The sequence below is a fragment of the Ursus maritimus genome, unplaced genomic scaffold (assembly GCF_017311325.1).
Source record: "Ursus maritimus isolate PB19 unplaced genomic scaffold, ASM1731132v1 scaffold_29, whole genome shotgun sequence".
Taxonomy (NCBI): Eukaryota; Metazoa; Chordata; class Mammalia; order Carnivora; family Ursidae; genus Ursus; species Ursus maritimus.
In genome coordinates this window covers 5,858,176-5,875,539 of record NW_024425452.1, presented here as the reverse complement: position 1 = coordinate 5,875,539, position 17,364 = coordinate 5,858,176, and the positions used below count along the sequence as shown (strand labels likewise).

General features: G+C 43.5%; 1 protein-coding gene across 4 annotated transcripts in view; it reads left to right on the top strand.

Annotated features, from left to right (window-relative positions):
* The first annotated feature begins 15,950 nt into the window (after positions 1 to 15,950).
* PLA2G7 (phospholipase A2 group VII) overlaps positions 15,951 to 17,364 on the top strand; it is a 39,687-nt gene continuing 38,273 nt past the window's right edge. For 2 of the 4 annotated variants that reach the window (XM_040643562.1, XM_040643560.1), the window contains exon 1: positions 16,028 to 16,312. The gene's annotated coding sequence lies outside the window, so the exon portion shown is untranslated. Of the gene's footprint in view, positions 15,975 to 16,027; positions 16,313 to 17,364 lie in introns of those variants that run through there. The other 2 variants (XM_008691830.2, XM_008691829.2) reach the window with 2 other exon arrangements.

Here is a 17,364-nt window from a genome sequence, read left to right as displayed (position 1 = left end):
AGAAAGAAAGAAAGAAAGAAAGAAAGAAAGAAAGAAAGAAAGAAAGAAAGGGAGGGAGGGAGGAAGGAAGAAGAAAAAGAAGCTAGTTTCAATAAAGAAACTAAAGTAGTAAGAGTAACTTATTTTTATAAATGTTGACCCTTGACTACATGACTTAATAAAAAGGATTTTAAAATATTACATAACAAAACGTGTCACCATTTGGAAAGTCTGGGTAACTCCATGAACAAATGACAAGTGTACAATATTACAAAATCATGCCTGGGTAAAGATAGGACATTCAAGATAGGACAATGGATTTTAGTGAGACAAAGCGTGAAAAGTACAGAGATTGTTTCAGATTCCAACTTACTTGAAAAGCATCATCATCTGTCCAGTTTTGGTGCAGTATCAAAGAAGAATATTCACAGTTATCTGAAAAGGTTATAAAATACTCCTCCCTTTTCCAATTTTATGTATGAATGGAACCAGATTTTCTTTCTATATTTCAACCAAAACAGCACACTGAATGCAGAAGATCCAAGAATCCAGCTGTCCTCTATTAAGCCACATATTAAAGAGATTTGACTACGTAAATAAATAAAGATGCTGTCCTTCTCATTTCTTTTGCTTTAGAAAATATAGTTTCTTTTGCTTTAGAAAATATAATTATTTTTCATAAAAATATCATTCGTGTTATTGCATATCAGGCCTATTATGATTTTTATAAATGATTTAATAAACATTTCAATTTTTTCTCAGTTTTAATTTCTAATAAGGTAAATATGGATAGCTTTAATCCATATAAACAAAAGCTCTCTGGAGTTCTCAGTCATTTTTAAGAGTGTAAAGGAGCCCTGAGACCAATAAGTTTGAGAATTACTGATACAAGCAAATAAGGGCCTGAGGCAGAAGAAAAGAATAAGGACAGAGTCACTTGAGGTGGGACCAGCAGGAATGTCCCTTTGATCCCAACATTTAAGTTGAGAACTCAAGAAGAGTTTGGAGTCAGCCAGACACATTGTGGTCCCACAGCAACATCACCTAGGAATTTACTAGAAACGTGAATTATTGAGCCTCATATCAGACCTACTGATGCACATTGAAATATGAGGACAGCCCCAAAGTGGGAAAGAAGTATATAACACAATTAACATGCAATCTCCCAAGTGTTACGATGGCAGTGATTTTCTGGGGTTAGAGGAAAAGGACCAGTCCCCCGGACTAAGAAGTAAAAGGCACTTTTTTCTGAAAGTGACCTAAGCTGAGTCCCAAAGGGGTGAGTAAGAGTCATCTTGGGCATTGGCGGTGATGGAGAATCCAGCTAGGCATAGCGTATCTATGGGGGAAGGCACACTTTGCAAAGGGCAAGTGGCTCCAACTTTGACGTATACACCAAGAATCTACAGATGTTTCCTGTAAAGGGCTGAATATAAAAAATTTTAGCATCTGTAGGCCAAGAGGCAAAAATCAAGACTATTACGTAACATTACATAACTATTATGTAACCAGAGAAAAACTCCTGCCAGGGGTGGGCCATCCTGGGGGAGGAGGGGGTGGTGGTGGTGGGTGAGCATGCTTTGTGCCCAGAAGCCCTCAGCTGGAGACGTGCTCAGGGGGAAAAGCAACCAGCTCGAGGGAAAGGGTCTGGCTGGTAGGATGGTTACTTTCCTTCTACCCTAGTGATGCCAGATCCCAGCATGCCCTCTCCTTTCCAAGAACCAAATCATTTCAAGTTGAAAGCTGGTGGAAGGCAAGTTGACAATTGAACTAACTCTACTGCTCAGTGCCCAGAAACTGCCAATAGCAGAGTTCCCAAAGTGCAGGTGGTGACCGGCAGGGCCCTGGGCAGAGGCTAGGCACAGCTGTGCACTCAGGAGACAAGTGCTAGGAACAGACTAGGGAGCAGTTGGCTTTCCAAAGCTCACAGGCCCTCACTGAGGGCCACCATCATAGGCGGTAACTACAGGCCTAAAAAAATGGAGTAGGCCACACTTGGCCTGGAGACCATAGCTTATCAACCTCTGGTCCATATAAAGTACCTGGGCTGTTGTCAAAATGCAGATTCTGGTCTAGGCTGAGGCCTGAGATCCTGCATTTGTGATAAGTCACCACAACTGCCACCTTATAGACCACGCTGAGTAGCAATTTCTCTCTGGAGATGAGGCAGGGGGGAAACCTGAGGTAAAGGAGAGGCATGGCCGTAAGAATATAGCTGCTGTTCTTCTCTGAAGAACTACGTGAGAATTACTGGTGGGTTTTAAAAAGTACATTTTTATTTAAAAAATGAAAAGCTTGGGGCGCCTGGGAGGCTCAGTTGTTAAGCGTCTGCCTTCGGCTCAGGGCGTGATCCCAGAGTCCTGGGATCGAGCCCCACATCAGGCTCCTCTGCTATGAGCCTGCTTCTTCCTCTCCCACTCCCCCTGCTTGTGTTCCCTCTCTCGCTGGCTGTCTCTATCTCTGTCAAATAAATAAATAAAATCTTTAAAAAAAAAAATGAAAAGCTCATATGGAAATAAATGCAAGAGATTCAGAATAGTAGGCAAAACAGTCCGGCAAATGAGCGAAGTAGGAGGAGTCAAACTTCCTGATTTCCAAACTTACTTCGAAGCTACAAAAATCAGTGTGATAGGAATGAAGTTCACTGTGTGACATAGAGTGTGGCATAAAGATAGAGAGAAATGGGATAGAATTGAGAGTCCAGAAATAAATGCTTACATTTATGGTCAATTGGTTTTCAATAAAGGTGCCAGGAAAATTCAATGAGGAATAAATAATCTTTCTAAATGGTACTGACACAATTAGATATTCACATGCGTAAGAATGAAGTCAATCCTTTCCCTCACGCCATATACAAAACTTAACGTAAAATGGATTACAGACCTAGCGTGCCTGGCTGGCTTAGTTGGTTGAGCGTCCGACTCTTGGTTTCAGCTCAAGTGTTGATCTCAGGGTCCTGGGATTGAGCCCTGTGTTGGGCTCTAACCTCAGTGAAGAGTCTGCTCGTCTCTCTTCCTCTGCTCTTATTTCTCTCTTGTGCTCACTTTCTATCGCTCTGTCTCAAATAAAGAAAGAAAGAAAGAAAATTTAAAAAATTGGATTCCGTTTTAAAAAATGGGTTCCAGACCTAAGCATAAGACCTTAAACTCAAATTCTTAGAAGAAAACATGGGAGTGAATCTTCACCACATCGAGTTAGGCAGTGCTCCATACATATGACGACAAAAGCATAAGCTACGAAAAAAAAAATAAATAAATAAGCTGGATTTCACCAAAATTAAAAACTTTTATTTTCTGTACACTATACCTTTGAAAAAGTATAAAAGCAGCTATAGGATGGGAGAAAATATTTGCAAATTATATATCTGATAAGAAACTTGTATCCAGAATTTATACAGAACTCTTACAATTCAACAATAAAACAATAGTTCAATTAAAAATGGTCGAGGAATATAAACAGAAGTTTCTCCAAATAATATGCTCATGAAAATACGCCCCAAATAATAAGCACCTGAAAAGATGCTCAACCTCATTAGTCATGAAGGAAATGCAAATCAAAACCACCCTGAACGGACACACCACTCACACCCTCTAGGATAACTGTGATCAAACACACAGACAATATGAGTGTCGGTGAGGATGCAGAGAAGTTGAAACCCTCATACATGGGGTCGGAACATAAAATGGCACAGCCGCTTTGGTAGTCCTCCAAAAAGTTAAACATAGAATTATCATATGACCTGTAACTCCACACCTAGGTATATACCTAAAAGAAAGGAAAATATATGTCCACACAAAAACGTGTATACAAATGTTTACAAGCAGCATGAGTCATAATAGCCAAAAAGTGGAAACAATCTAAATGTCCGTTAGCGGATGCGTGCATGAATAAAGTGTGGGCGCTCCTACACGTAACATTATTTGACACTAAAAAAGGAATAAAGTACTGACACGTGCTACGACATAGATGAACCTTGAAAACATGCTAAATGAAAGAAGCCAAGCACAAGAGACCACATGTTATATGATTCCACTTATGTGAAATGTCCAGCATAGGCAAATGCATAGAGACCGAGAGTAGATGGCCTGGAACTGGGATGAGGTGGGGGTAGGAAGTGACTACCAGTGAGTATAAGATTTCTTCAGAGGGTGATGAGATGTTCTAAAATTAGACAGTGGAGGGGCGCCTGGGTAGCGCAGTCGTTAAGCGTCTGCCTTCAGCTCAGGGCGTGATCCCAGCGTTCTGGGATCGAGCCCCACATCAGGCTCCTCCGCTGGGAGCCTGCTTCTTCCTCTCCCACTCCCCCTGCTTGTGTTCCCTCTCTCGCTGGCTGTCTCTCTGTCAAATAAATAAATAAAATCTTTAAAATAAAAAAAATAATAAATAAATAAATAAAATTAGACAGTGGAGAGTGATGCTTTCATTACCTTGAATATATTAAAAGCTACTGAATTATGTATTATAAATAAATGCATTTTATCATACGTAGATTATATCACAATAAAGCTGTTCAAAAAATAAATAATACTATTAATTAGAGGCTTTCTTTAAAAAAATTATTTGTAGAAAACACCCAATTCACTAGCCTACAACTGACTTCTGAAATTTAGCAAATTTTCCTTCACATAAATCTTTGTAAATTTGATTAAGTACACCTGAATGTCCATCTTTCTGCTGCAGGTGTCTCGATGTAAAAAAATAGCAGATATAAGTTCTAATAAATATGAATGATCTACAATAATTGTAGTAAACATCTAAAGGCAGGAGTAATATAAAAATACTTACTATCTTGTTTGAAATCTGAGGCATCGGCACTTCGGTGTCTTAGAGCCCAGAGCTTGTTGTGTTCACGCCATGGAAACTGGCCCCTCCTTCCTCATGAAAGCCTGCCAGTCAGCTTGGGGAGGCAGTGCCCGCTGGTGGAGTGGGGACTGCCTCTCTGCCTCCCGCAAGCTGGCCAGCCTTCCAGTCTGCGTCTCTGGTCCTTGACAGCTCCTCTTCAAAGAACATTTGATCAAAATGCATGAAAATACTCAGCCATCAGAAAGAACGACTTCACAACACTTGCAGCAACGTGGACGGGACTGGAGGAGATAATGCTAAGCGAAATAAGTCAAGCAGAGAAAGACAATTATCATATGGTTTCACTCATCTATGGAACATAAGAAGTGGGAAGATTGGTGGGAGAAGAAAGGGAAGAAGAAGGGGGGGGTAAACAGAAGGGGGAATGAACCATGAGAGACTGTGGACTCTGAGAAACAAACTGAGGGCTTCAGAGGGGAGGGGTGGGGGAATGGGATAGACCGGTGATGGGCAGTAAGGAGGGCACGTATTGCATGGTGCACTGGGTGTTATACGCAACTAATGAATCATGGAACTTCACATCAAAAACTAGGGATATGGTGTAACATAACATAATAAAAATTATTATTAAAAATAAATAAATAAATAAATAAATAAATAAATAAAGTTTTAATTAAGTACAAAAAAAACCCAAAAACCCAAAATGCATGAAAATTGGAAAAAAAAAAAAAAAGATTGCCAGCCCACAGGGCACTGTGAAAGAGATACCCTGCTTGGTAACCATGACGGGCTGGTGGAGACAACGGGCCCCTTACTTTCAGCTGTGAGATCTTGGGCAAAGGCCTTAATTTTGCTGAGACTCTTATTTCTCACCAATAAAAATGAAGATTTAACTCTTTTCTCATAAGCCAGTGAAAGGTGAGTAGGTGAAATAGTTTATAAAGCACGTGGAACAGGGTAGAGGAAGAAAGGGAGGGAGGGAGAAACTCTTCAGGTCATCTCTCGTTGCCTCCTCTTTTTGATACCTTACAATGGCAGCTGCTATCTTTATCATGATGCTGGTCTGAAAGGCCTTCTTCTTGCCTCCCTCTTGCTTCTCTCCCTCCCTCCCTTCTTTCCTTCCTTTCCTCCTTCTCCTCCTCCTCCTCCTCCTTCTCTCTCTCCCTCTCCCTCTCTTCTCTCTCTCTTTCTTTTTTCTTCCCCTTTCCCTTTCTCTGGTACCTTTCTTCCCACCTGTATTTATTGAGCGCCTTATATCCGCCAGACGCTGCTGGGCCTGTGGAGAACAAGGCACTCATGCGCCTTTCTTCTTTGAGAAGAATAGAGTCCAAAGTAAAACACAATATTGAAAAGCAGTTACCACGCAAACCGAGTACCCCATTAGCAGATGCTACTTCTTGTAGTGTACAAAGAATTAATATTTTTGAAAGATCAGGATTTATCTTGGTCTTATTTTTATAAGGCTTTGTGTGCTATTCGGGTTAAAATTTTAATTTTTTTAATATTGTGACTGAATGAATAACTTCCATCTGGCGTTAAGGTAAAAAATCTTTTGCCCATTTTGTGATAGGTCACAGAGACCACCGGGCAATATCTGTGGCGCAGCCATTGGTCTTTGGTCACACTGACTCAAACACTGGGACTAACATTTCTTTTTTTTTTTTAAGATTTTATTTATTTATTCGACAGAGATAGAGACAGCCAGCGAGAGAGGGAACACAAGCAGGGGGAGTGGGTGAGGAAGAAGCAGGCTCCCAGCGGAAGAGCCTGATGTGGGGCTCGATCCCATAACGCCGGGATCACGCCCTGAGCCGAACGCAGACACTTAACCGCTGTGCCACCCAGGCGCCCCGGGACTAACATTTCTGACTGAGGTGACTTCCATGGAGTATTTTGTCCATAGAAACCATTTTTAGATCAGGAAGAGACTCTAGAAATCATGATTCAAAAATTCACTCTAGAGGGGGCGCCTGGGTGGCACAGTGGTTAAGCGTCTGCCTTCGGCTCAGGACGTGATCCCGGCGTTCTGGGATCGAGCCCCACATCAGGCTCCTCCGCTGGGAGCCTGCTTCTTCCTCCCCCACTCCCCCTGCTTGTGTTCCCTTTCTCACTGGCTGTCTCTATCTCTGTCGAATAAATAAATAAAATCTTTAAAAAAAAAAAATTCACTCTAGAGATGAGAATGTTGAGACCTGTTGACATCATGTTATTTAAGTAAAGTCACCCTGCTACTGTGTTTTAATGCATCTCTTACCGTCTTCCCCACCCTAACTAAGCTCAGAATACATCATAGATGCACGGTGACCACAAGTTCAAGGGTGGGCTGGGCCGCTTTGAAACTCCTTTGCATATTTACTGCTTCCTGTTGGCCCCTGTTCAGGACACTGTGATCTGATTTTCTTCTACCTCCCTCTATTTCTAAAGAAGATGGTAGTAACAAACCCATATAGACTTTGTCCTCAAACCAATACTTGTGAAGGAGGCAATACAGTGAGAATACAGTGAGGTGGCGGGAGAGCTGACCTGGCACCTGGGAGGGACAGGAAGGAATGAGATATTTGTTGAATGCCTTTGTGCCTCAGGCATTATTCTAGGTGTTCTACGGATATTACTCATCAATCTTACACTCAAGTTTGAAATATAGTTTGCACACAAGGAAACTGAGGCTCATAGGGCTTAAGCATACTCAGGCCAGATCTGACTACTTCCGGTTGAGAGTTGAAGGTGAGAGCTGGTCAGACCCAGCGCCTGACGGTGTTGCTACTGGAGCCAGATGTCGGGGAGGTTCCAGGGCTCCTGTATCTAAGGCTGTGAAGGTGAGTGTCAGGCTCCATTTGTGGCTTCCAAATCATTTGTTCCTGTCTACGTCCATCCTGGAGCTTTCACGGAGCATCCCAGTCAGGGAGGAGATCTTTGGTACCTGTTGGCCCTTCCACCTAGCATCTCTTGTCCAGACATTTCATCTTTCCTACCATTTCCTGCAGACCCATTGCCTTGAGGAAATCTCTTTGGGCGATAAATTCACAACCAATTTTCCCTGAGCATCTGAGCACATGTGAAAAAGACCATATTTCTCTTTAAGGAGGTATTGATCTATTTGAGGAAAGAAAGTATTACAGAAATAAAACATAATTGAGACGATATTGGATGCCCTAAGAGGAGCACTAAAACACTTCAAAACTTAGCATTTGGGAAGCCTGAAAGGATGCCAGAAATCCTCTATTGTCCCATCAGATACTCTCTGCTGTTTGCCATCTTGAGAGGCTGACCTGAATGGGCAGTATCCATGGTCTCCAGTGTCCTCTGGCTTCCAGCTGGGCCTGGCCAATTTCCAGGAGGAGATTGGAGCGTGGATGAGAAAGTGATATAGTCTGTCGGCTTCCTGCCTGCCTGGTTGCCATGGTTTGCTGCCAAGGTCACAGCTCCTGTCAGGTGGCCCTCTGTGTATCGTTACTCTTACCAGGTCCTAGTCATCGGCTCTTCCTCTTGCTCCTTCCGGCAGATGGGTGATAGATAAGGGTTCCCCAGTGTTGTTTGCCCAGAGGCACTGCCCTGTGCCTTGCGGGGTTCCCCACTCCTACTCTCGCCTTGGTAAATAGTCCCTGTAACAAACACTCATCAAGTCATCCAGGTTGAGGATGCCACATACTTATTGCCAGGATCTGGACCGATCAGATAGAAATTCTACAAGCAAAGGGATGCCCCAACACAATGGCCGCGTAAAGTGGGTTGAACGTGGAAGACCTACGTGAAAAGGAGGGCAGATCCTGGAAAGCCACGCTTGCCCTGTCAGGATATCTGGACTTTCTTTCGCCCTGTGGGCCGCAGGAAACACTGATAGTGTCTGAGCGGGGAAGTCAAATAATTACAAGTCCTTCATGTTTAGACAAGTAATTTTGCCACAAGAAGGTGTAATGCATGCAAGGAAAGACTTAGAAGAAATAACCATCATACACTGTGATTCAGGAAATCCATTTCTAGGGATGTATCACAAAGAAATAATTAAAAAATAGGCACCAGGATTTAAATGAAAGCATCATCACGGAAGTGCTATTTCAAAAATTAAAAATGGTGAATAACCCACATTTCTAGTGAGTAACTCAAATTTCAATAAGGGAAAACGTTATAGAGTCTCTTAAACTGATACATCCGAGGTGTATCTATTGGCTTGGTAAAATATTAGGATTACATTGCTAAATTAAAATAGGATCTTACAAAATGACCGATAATTTGGTATATGTGTGTGCTTGTTTATGTGGAGAAATGGTTAATAGGATATACACCAAATTAGTATTAAAAACCATTTTTCCGGGGCGCCTGGGTGGCTCCAGTCAGTTAAGCATCAGCCTTCGGCTCAGGTCATGATGTCAGGGTCCTGGGATCGAGGCCCGCATCGGGCTCCCTGCTCAACGGGGAGTCGGCTTCTCTCTCTCACTCTCCCTCTGTGCTCTCTCTCTCTCTCTCTCTCAAATACATAAATAAAATCTGATAGAAGATTTCTTTCCTATAATGAGCATGTATGACTTGTGTAAACAAAAGAAACATTTTGTAATTGACGAGGGTAGAGCTTTTGAGGACCTTGATTAGTGTAGTGATGGCAGGAATGGGAAGGAGGACATTGCTGACACCCTGACACCATGGCTATAGGCTCAAATAACTTGGCCACTGGATAAAAAAGCCGGGTGAGCCTGCATCACAGAGCCACTAAGACAAACCTGGGAGTCTTGGACGTAGCACAATGCTTCCTACATCTTGACTGAGGTTAGTAGGGTGTTATCAATAACTTGGGCAAGAAAAAATGTCCTGGAGACCCGTTTGGCAAGCCAGATCGAGTCCAGTTACTGAACACATACAAATAAGTCACTGGTGACTTCCACAGTTTCAGGGTTTTTAAGTAAACGGCGTCTACAAAGGGTATGTGGACACTGCCAAAGAAGAGGGAAGGCTTAGCCTGGCATTGGATAATGAGTTCTGGAATTGGCTAAAAGATTGAATAAAAGATTCCTTATCTTCTCTCCATTTTAGAACTTTAGAGACATGACCCTCTGGGACCTGTCATCCTCTAGAAGTGAGTGCTTCACCCTCTGAAGTCTTGTGCTCCAAACTTCAACCATGACATTGTACCTTTTCACTTCTGTCACTCTGCCTCAGGATAGGTCCTTCCAACCCACTCAAGTCACCAGTATTTTTCAGTTCCTCCTGGTTACTCATGTTCTGTAGGTATGTGTGTATTTATATACTGAATACATGTATATATTCATATATACATGAATTCTCTTTCCCATATACACACATATATGTGTATATATGTGTATGTTTATATATATATTCTCTTTCTCATATACATACATATACGTGTATGTTTATATATATATCCATCCCTAGAAATGGATTTCCTGAATCACATATATGTATAGATGTATGTGTGTGTGTATATACATATATATACAGATAACACATACATTTCAAATGTTCACTCTGCTTGCCAAATACTGTTCTAAGCAACTTACATGCATTAGCCCTTTCAGTTCTTACTGCAACCCTGTGATACAAATTCTATTATTATTTCTATTGTACAGATAAGGAAACTGAAGGGTTAAAAGGCTATGTAACTTGCCATAGGCCTTTAGAGCTAGCAAAGGTAGAGCTGGATTCAAGCCCAGGTCTGTCTGACTCAGCCCTTTTAATGACTGCACGATGTCTGGAAAATTGTCAGGAAGACATGTACCAAATGTTCAGTCATTACTTAATCAGGTTGGGGTTGGAGGACCCCCCAACTTCTATGTTTGTTATTTTGTTTTGTTTCGATTTCTAACAACAGGAACGTATTATTACATCTTAACTAGGAAAAAAATCTTCTTTCAAATTATCATCAATTCCCTTATTTCCTTTGCCTTTGGCCAAACTGCTCTCCAATTTTCCAAGACCAGATAAGTCCTCCTCTCTGGCCTTGTTCCTGGAATAGCAAACATCACCAGGGAAAGCACATGACCAGACCTACTGACTCCATGACTCAGGAGTGAATTCCAGCCACCATGGGGCTCAGACAGCTTCAAACACCATCAGGCAGAGCCCATGACCAACCCCCAGATTGTCACTCTCCTCCCGCTCTCTCTCACCCAAGCTACGGCTGTCTGTCTTTCCTGTTATTCTTCATCAAATATCTGAAAGTGGTCTACACTCTCTGTCCTTGTATCTCCATCTCTACTCCTTACTGACTCTCTCCCTTCACCCCTCTATTATGAAGCAATTAGTTTTAGCTGTCAACATACCTTCCCGATTGCTAAACCTCATGACTCTTCCTTCAATCTTCATTCGTTCTATCTAATCAACAGTGTTGGTGATACTTAACCTTTAAAAACCTCTTTCCTCTCTTGACTTCACAGAGCTTCTCTCTCCCATTCTCTATCCTCACTTTGACTAACCTTTCTCAATTTCTTTCACTAGCTCCTCTTTCTCCTACAGTCCCTGGTTGTCATGTTCTTTAGAATCCTGTCTTCTGCCTCTGCTTCCTCTGCAAACCCCTGATGGCTAATCCCATGCGTTCTCAACATTTTCACTTCCAAATAAATGACTTCTGCCCAGAGACTGAGACTGGGCTTCAGACCTGCATAACCAATGGCGCAGGAGATGGTTCCACCCAGACACGGTAACTCCCTGCAGGGGAAGAAAGACTCATTTAGTAGTGTTTGCTGATTTCTGTGGCATGAAGCCCTCCCTCTGGCTGATTTCAAGCTATCAGTGTGAAGTCACTGAATACAGAGCTGGAAGGAAATGTGCACAGACAGCCGCTGAGCAGGAGTGAGTCACCTCCACCCACCACTTGTTCGGCTGGAGTCCAAGGGCAAAGGCTCTCATACATTTTTTTGACATGTGGTAGAAAATACATTCAATGTCAGTTACCTATGTATGTATACAATGAAAACAAAGTTTCTGTGAAACAACACTTAACCTTATCACATATGAAATACTTTAAAACCTGTCATGTTCCATTTCATTAAAAAATATTTGTCTTGGGGCACCTGGGTGACTCGGTCAGTTAAGCTTCTGACTGTTGATCTCAGCTCAGGTCTTGATCTCAGGGCTGTGAGTTCAAGCCTGTGGAGCCTACTTTACAATAAAAAAAAATTTTTGTCTCAACTCACCAAGTACATTTAATAGGCCATTAATGGTTCATGACTCCCAATTTAAAAACATAGGCCTCAGGTCTTTCAAACTCAACGTATACAGAATTGCGTTTATTATCTCACTTTTACAACCTGCTCCTTTCCCCGATTTTCCTTTCTCAGTTAATGGCTCCATCACCTACCAGGTTCCCCCAGCTAGAGATCTCAGGGCCATTTTGGACTCATCCCTCTGCTGTCTCTTTCACCCCTTGCTCATCTCTTAAGTAGATCTTCCTATCTCAGTTCCCACTGTCACTGTTCTAGTTTACACCATCACCTTTCACCCCATAGCCTCCTAATTCATCCCGCTGGTTTCAGTTTCTCCAATCTCAATGCATCTTTTTTTTAGTACAAAATTGTCTTCCAGAAACCAGTACTGCTATTGCTCTGCTTATAAGTGCTGGTGGTTCCCCATTGCCCCAAGATATTTTTCATTCATTTAGAGAACATTCCGGGGGAGGGGGGGGCAACTACTGTGTGCTAGGCTCCACATTGCATGCAGGGGAATAAAAATGGCATAGACCCCATCCTTAAGGAGCTCACAGTCTAAACCCCATTGCATTACTCAGAAGACTGTTAGTAGGGCCAGCTTACCTTGTCATCCTTCCCTTCTGTGCCATCCGAGTTATACACCTGAGGCTTGCTGATTGCTGAATGTCAAGTTCCCAAGGAATATCATTCACTTTTAGGCCCCTGTGCCTTTGCTTATGTAGTTCCATATTCTGATCCAGCATTCCACATGCTCTTTTCTCTTTCTTCCAGATGACCTCCTGCTCATTCACAAAAGCCTCTGTCTTGGTGAAACTTTGTTTTTCACAAATTCTTTTCTTAAAAAGTTTTAAATGCTTAATCAATGTAATCATGCACATACTTTAAATAGTTAAATTATAGTTAAATTGTTCTGAAGTAACAAAACAGAAAAGCCAGGCCCTCCCACCTCTGCCCACCCCAACCCCAGTCCACCTCCCCAAAGATAATCACTCCTGACAGTGTTTCCTACTGGATTTCTGGTGATCACCTTGTGTTTCCCAAATAACACGCTATACTGCTATTTCTTGGTGTATCATCTTAGACACTGTCTCTCTAATTTCTAATAGGAACATGAGCATTTAGCTCACAAGCTCACTGGCTCTATCTTTTCTCTTCCCTGAGCCTCCTGATAGAATTACATCTGCATACTCAGGCCCTCTGCAGCTCTCTCCTCTGCAGAATTACTGTGCATGCAGACCTTTACTTCTGTCCTACCAACTGTAGACAGTATCTCTTGACTCTCAGCTTTCTAAAAGGAGACCCCTAGAAACCCTACCTTCTGTCCACCTGCTCCCCACTTCTTCCTCCTTCTACCTACCTACCTTTACTTTTACATTTAAAAAATTAATCATATTTCCATTCTCCTGTATAATCATAGTTAATTCTACTTTGGCTTGTGTATAAGGTGATTCTAAAAGTTGAAAACCACTGAGCAATGTTCCCACTCTGAGATTATGTGAATGTTGTTCTCTACAGTCTAGTGGACTGCTCTGTTTATACTTTCTTTTCTGGGCCATTCAGAGAAGTATATTCTTGAATTTCTGGTTTAAATGTAGTCTCTGTGTTTAGATACCACCCACTTGTTCAAAATCAATCTCTTGTAAGCTGTGTCACACTAGTAATATGCCTTTTCTGGACATTTCCTCCCTCGGAGCTCCTACTTTTAATTTTTTTAAATTTTAAATTTAATTAACTTAATGTTTTAATTTTTTCCTTTGCATTCATCACCATCTAAGAGCCTCAGGGGTTTCCAAGTTCCCAATCACACTTTCAATTTTATTGAATCCCATTTTCTCCAGTTTATTATTTTCATCAAGATGGGTTGGCTTGCAGGCTAGGCCTAGCTGTCGTCCTGGAGTTCCCTTGCTCTGCTCATCTGTGTTGGAGTCTCTTCTCCTTGGATCCTGTACAGCGAGGACAGTGTTGACTTCCACCCTTTCCAAGGACAATTAATGATTCACTTGTCTGACTTTTCCCACTCCTGTGTCTACCTAATGGGGCAGCACTCTGTATTGTGATTTCCTCAGCCTGCAGGCACAGCCTGAACAGTAACTGACATACAGCTGGATCTGAATAAATACTATTTGAAAATACTCTAAAGCACATTATTACTATTTAATCCAATATCATCACTGAGTGGAGAGTCATCAGTTTGATTTATGTTAAAGAAGTATATAAGCACTGCTATGTTGATGGGAAATAGGAGTAAGAAATAAGAAACAGCTCAACAAAGAATCAACTTATGAAAACAAGTACATAATTCTTTCCTTTACTTCGTAATATTAAAACAAAACCCATATCAGACCCACTTTTTAATCTGTATGTCTGTGAAAACTTGCCATTCTTTTGGAATATGAGACCCTTTTCTTTACTAATTTCACTGGACTGGGGTTGCCAGATAAAATAAAGGATGCCTAATTAAATTTGAGTTTCAGATAAGCAATGAAGGATTTTTTAGTATAAGTATGTCCCAAATATTTCATGGAATATACTTACACATACTTATATATAAGGCTTTTTAGCTTTTTGTTGTTTATCTGAAATTCAATTTTTTTTAAAGATTTTACTTATTTATTTGACAGAGATAGAGACAGCCAGCGAGAGAGGGAACACAAGCAGGGGGAGTGGGAGAGGAAGAAGCAGGCTCATAGCGGAGGAGCCTGATGTGGGGCTCGATCCCATAACGCCGGGATCACGCCCTGAGCCGAAGGCAGACACTTAACCGCTGTGCCACCCAGGCGCTCCTGAAATTCAATTTTAACTGGGTATCCTGTATTTTTATTTGCTAAATCTGGCAACACTACACTGGGTGTTTTCTCAGGGCACTAACCTGCTAAATGACAACCACTGTCATCCCATCAGACAATCTGATTTGATTTTGATGGGGAAACATAGAACTGGCTTTGAAAGAAACAAATAAAATACATCATATGTGCCTTCCAGACCTACTTTCAAGGCCCACCACCTTTATAGGTGTGATGCTGCATCTCCAGCTTCTCCATCTGGTCTTAAGGTCAAAAGGAGGAGGCCCTTAGAGATCTCTTAGGTCCTTAGAGATCTCTTAAGTCAGGCAAAATGTACCGTTTTCTATTAATATTCTAGGGCAATTTGTTTCGCAGGAGATTAACGCAGGAAGTACAGGAAAATGTCATCCGGCTGATACAGTTTTATTCAAATTTTCATCTCTTGTTGGGCTTAAATAAGTCACTGCTTCTTTAAAGACACTGATATTAGATAACAGCCAGAATGTTTCCCAGGTGCTGGCTCTGTCCTAGTATTTCAGTCTCTGACTGATAGCTCCATTTTACCGATGAAGAAACAGAGAAACAGAACGAATTGGAAAACAAAAAACAAACAAACAAAAAAAAACTGGCCCAAAGTCATGCCACTGAGAAATGAGCTACAATCCATGCCTTGTTACCACAGAGTCTGCAGAATAAAAATAAAATAAATTTCACCTACAATTCCCTCACCTCACCAAAACCCCAAAATCACCATTTAAAAAATACAGAACTTTCATAAGGCCTCCCATGAATTTCCAACTATTTTCCCGGAGTTCCTGAATGAAGCTTTAAATTAATACGTTTTAATTAGAAAGTGGGTCAAAGAGAAAGCATTGGAAAACGAAGGAGGGAATTGCAGTTAAACCCCAAATAACTGAATTAAACTGAGTTATGAGGTTGCCCCTTCTTCCAGCATTTCCCATCGGATATGCCCTTCTGATTGCCCTGCCCAGCTCCACCCAGAAATGAAACTGACACGGTGGCCGGCCTTCCAGGCCCGGGCACAGCGCGCGTATTTCCGAGTCGGGGTCTGACGCACAGGGCACGGGATTGAGGAATGGGCACGTATTTCAGATTACACGTGGAAGCAGAGTCACTCGGAAGGTAGTAGGACAGAGCGGGCGGGCTTGACGCCGAGTGAAGCAAGGAGCAGATCTGATCGGAATGGAGTGTGAGAAGAGAAATCGGGAGGCACAGCACCCGCCCTAGACACGTGTGGGTCCACCCCGGGGCGTGTTAAGTGAACGAGGGGGTGGTGCAGGGTGCGGGACCCCGGGCCCTGGGGAGGGTGCTGAGTGCGCCTGAGCGCGCTGGCGTCCCAAGTACCTCCGCCTGTGGGAGGCCGGTGGCCACACGCTCCTCCCCGTCCCTCCTCCCGCCGCGCCGGGGCGGACAGAGGGCAAAGCCGACGCGCAGCCCACCCACCCGCGGCGCGCCCGCGGTGACTGCGGCTGCCAGAGGCCCGCATCGTTGGCGGCGAGGAGCAGTCGGGTTCGGCGCGTTGCGGTCCGGGGGCCCTGGTTCCGGCGAGCAGCTCACCGCAGCACCCGGGTGAGGAGGGAGCGCGGGGCGAGGCGGGGGGCCGCGGAGTTGCGGGGGGCGCTGGGCTCGGGCTGGACCCGCGCGGCCCGGGAAGACGGCGATCCCGGAGCAGCCGCGGCCCCAGGCGTGGGGGGTTGTGGGGGGGCAGGAACCGCAGCATCTCTTGCCGGGGGGCCGACTCGCTGTCCCTGCCCCCTCGCGACAGCGCTGGGATCTTTGCGGGGAGGGCGACGGAATTCGAACCCAGTGCTTTTCAAATCTTTTCCTAAGGAGGCAACCCTAACCTTAGAGTTCGGTACCGAGAGGGAAGCAGGCCAGGGGAACAAGGAACACGGGGAGATGTCTTATCTCTAGATCTCTGCTGGGACAAGACCAACAAAGGAGCACCTCTCTTTGTGGAGCATTGCATTTTCCGGAGCCCAGTTCAGAGTCGCTGATGTACGACCGAACTACAAAAACAAAGCATTACCTCTGTTCTGCCCACTTGCGCCTGCACATCCCAGAGCTCCCCGACCCCCCGCGGCTCAGATAAGATCCTGCCTGCTCCACCCTGAGCCAAGGGGAAGCTTGCTTATAAAAAGTCAAACAAAATCAGACGGCAGAGAACATTGTCTTCCCCCATCTTACATCCTAGAAGTAGGAGCTTCTAGTAGAAGTTTCTAGATTCTTAAATGAAAAGGTCAGGCTTGCATCCAGGCCTGTGGTTCTTGTGGTTGCTGCAGAGGGGACTTGGAGGAGGGAGAGGTGTGCGGGGCTCATAAAGTGGAGCTTGGCCTTTTTTTTGAAGGACACAGGAGCTCAGCTTTAGGAGAGATTTGTGTGAGCAAATCAGTCTTGCGCAAATTACCTTTGACCCAAGTGAGAATCCTGAGTTGGGAGACGGGTATGTTAAGTCAGAGCTGGAAAGTGTATCCCTTAAAGTGCTGACAGTCCCAAAAGGCTCAGGACCAAATCTTGGGCTCCCATGCAACTGAGGGACCAGGGCATCAAGTATGGGCCACCACAAGGCATGGGTGAGCTGCTGGCATCCCAGCGGATTTCCTCACAGAAGGAATTCTGGT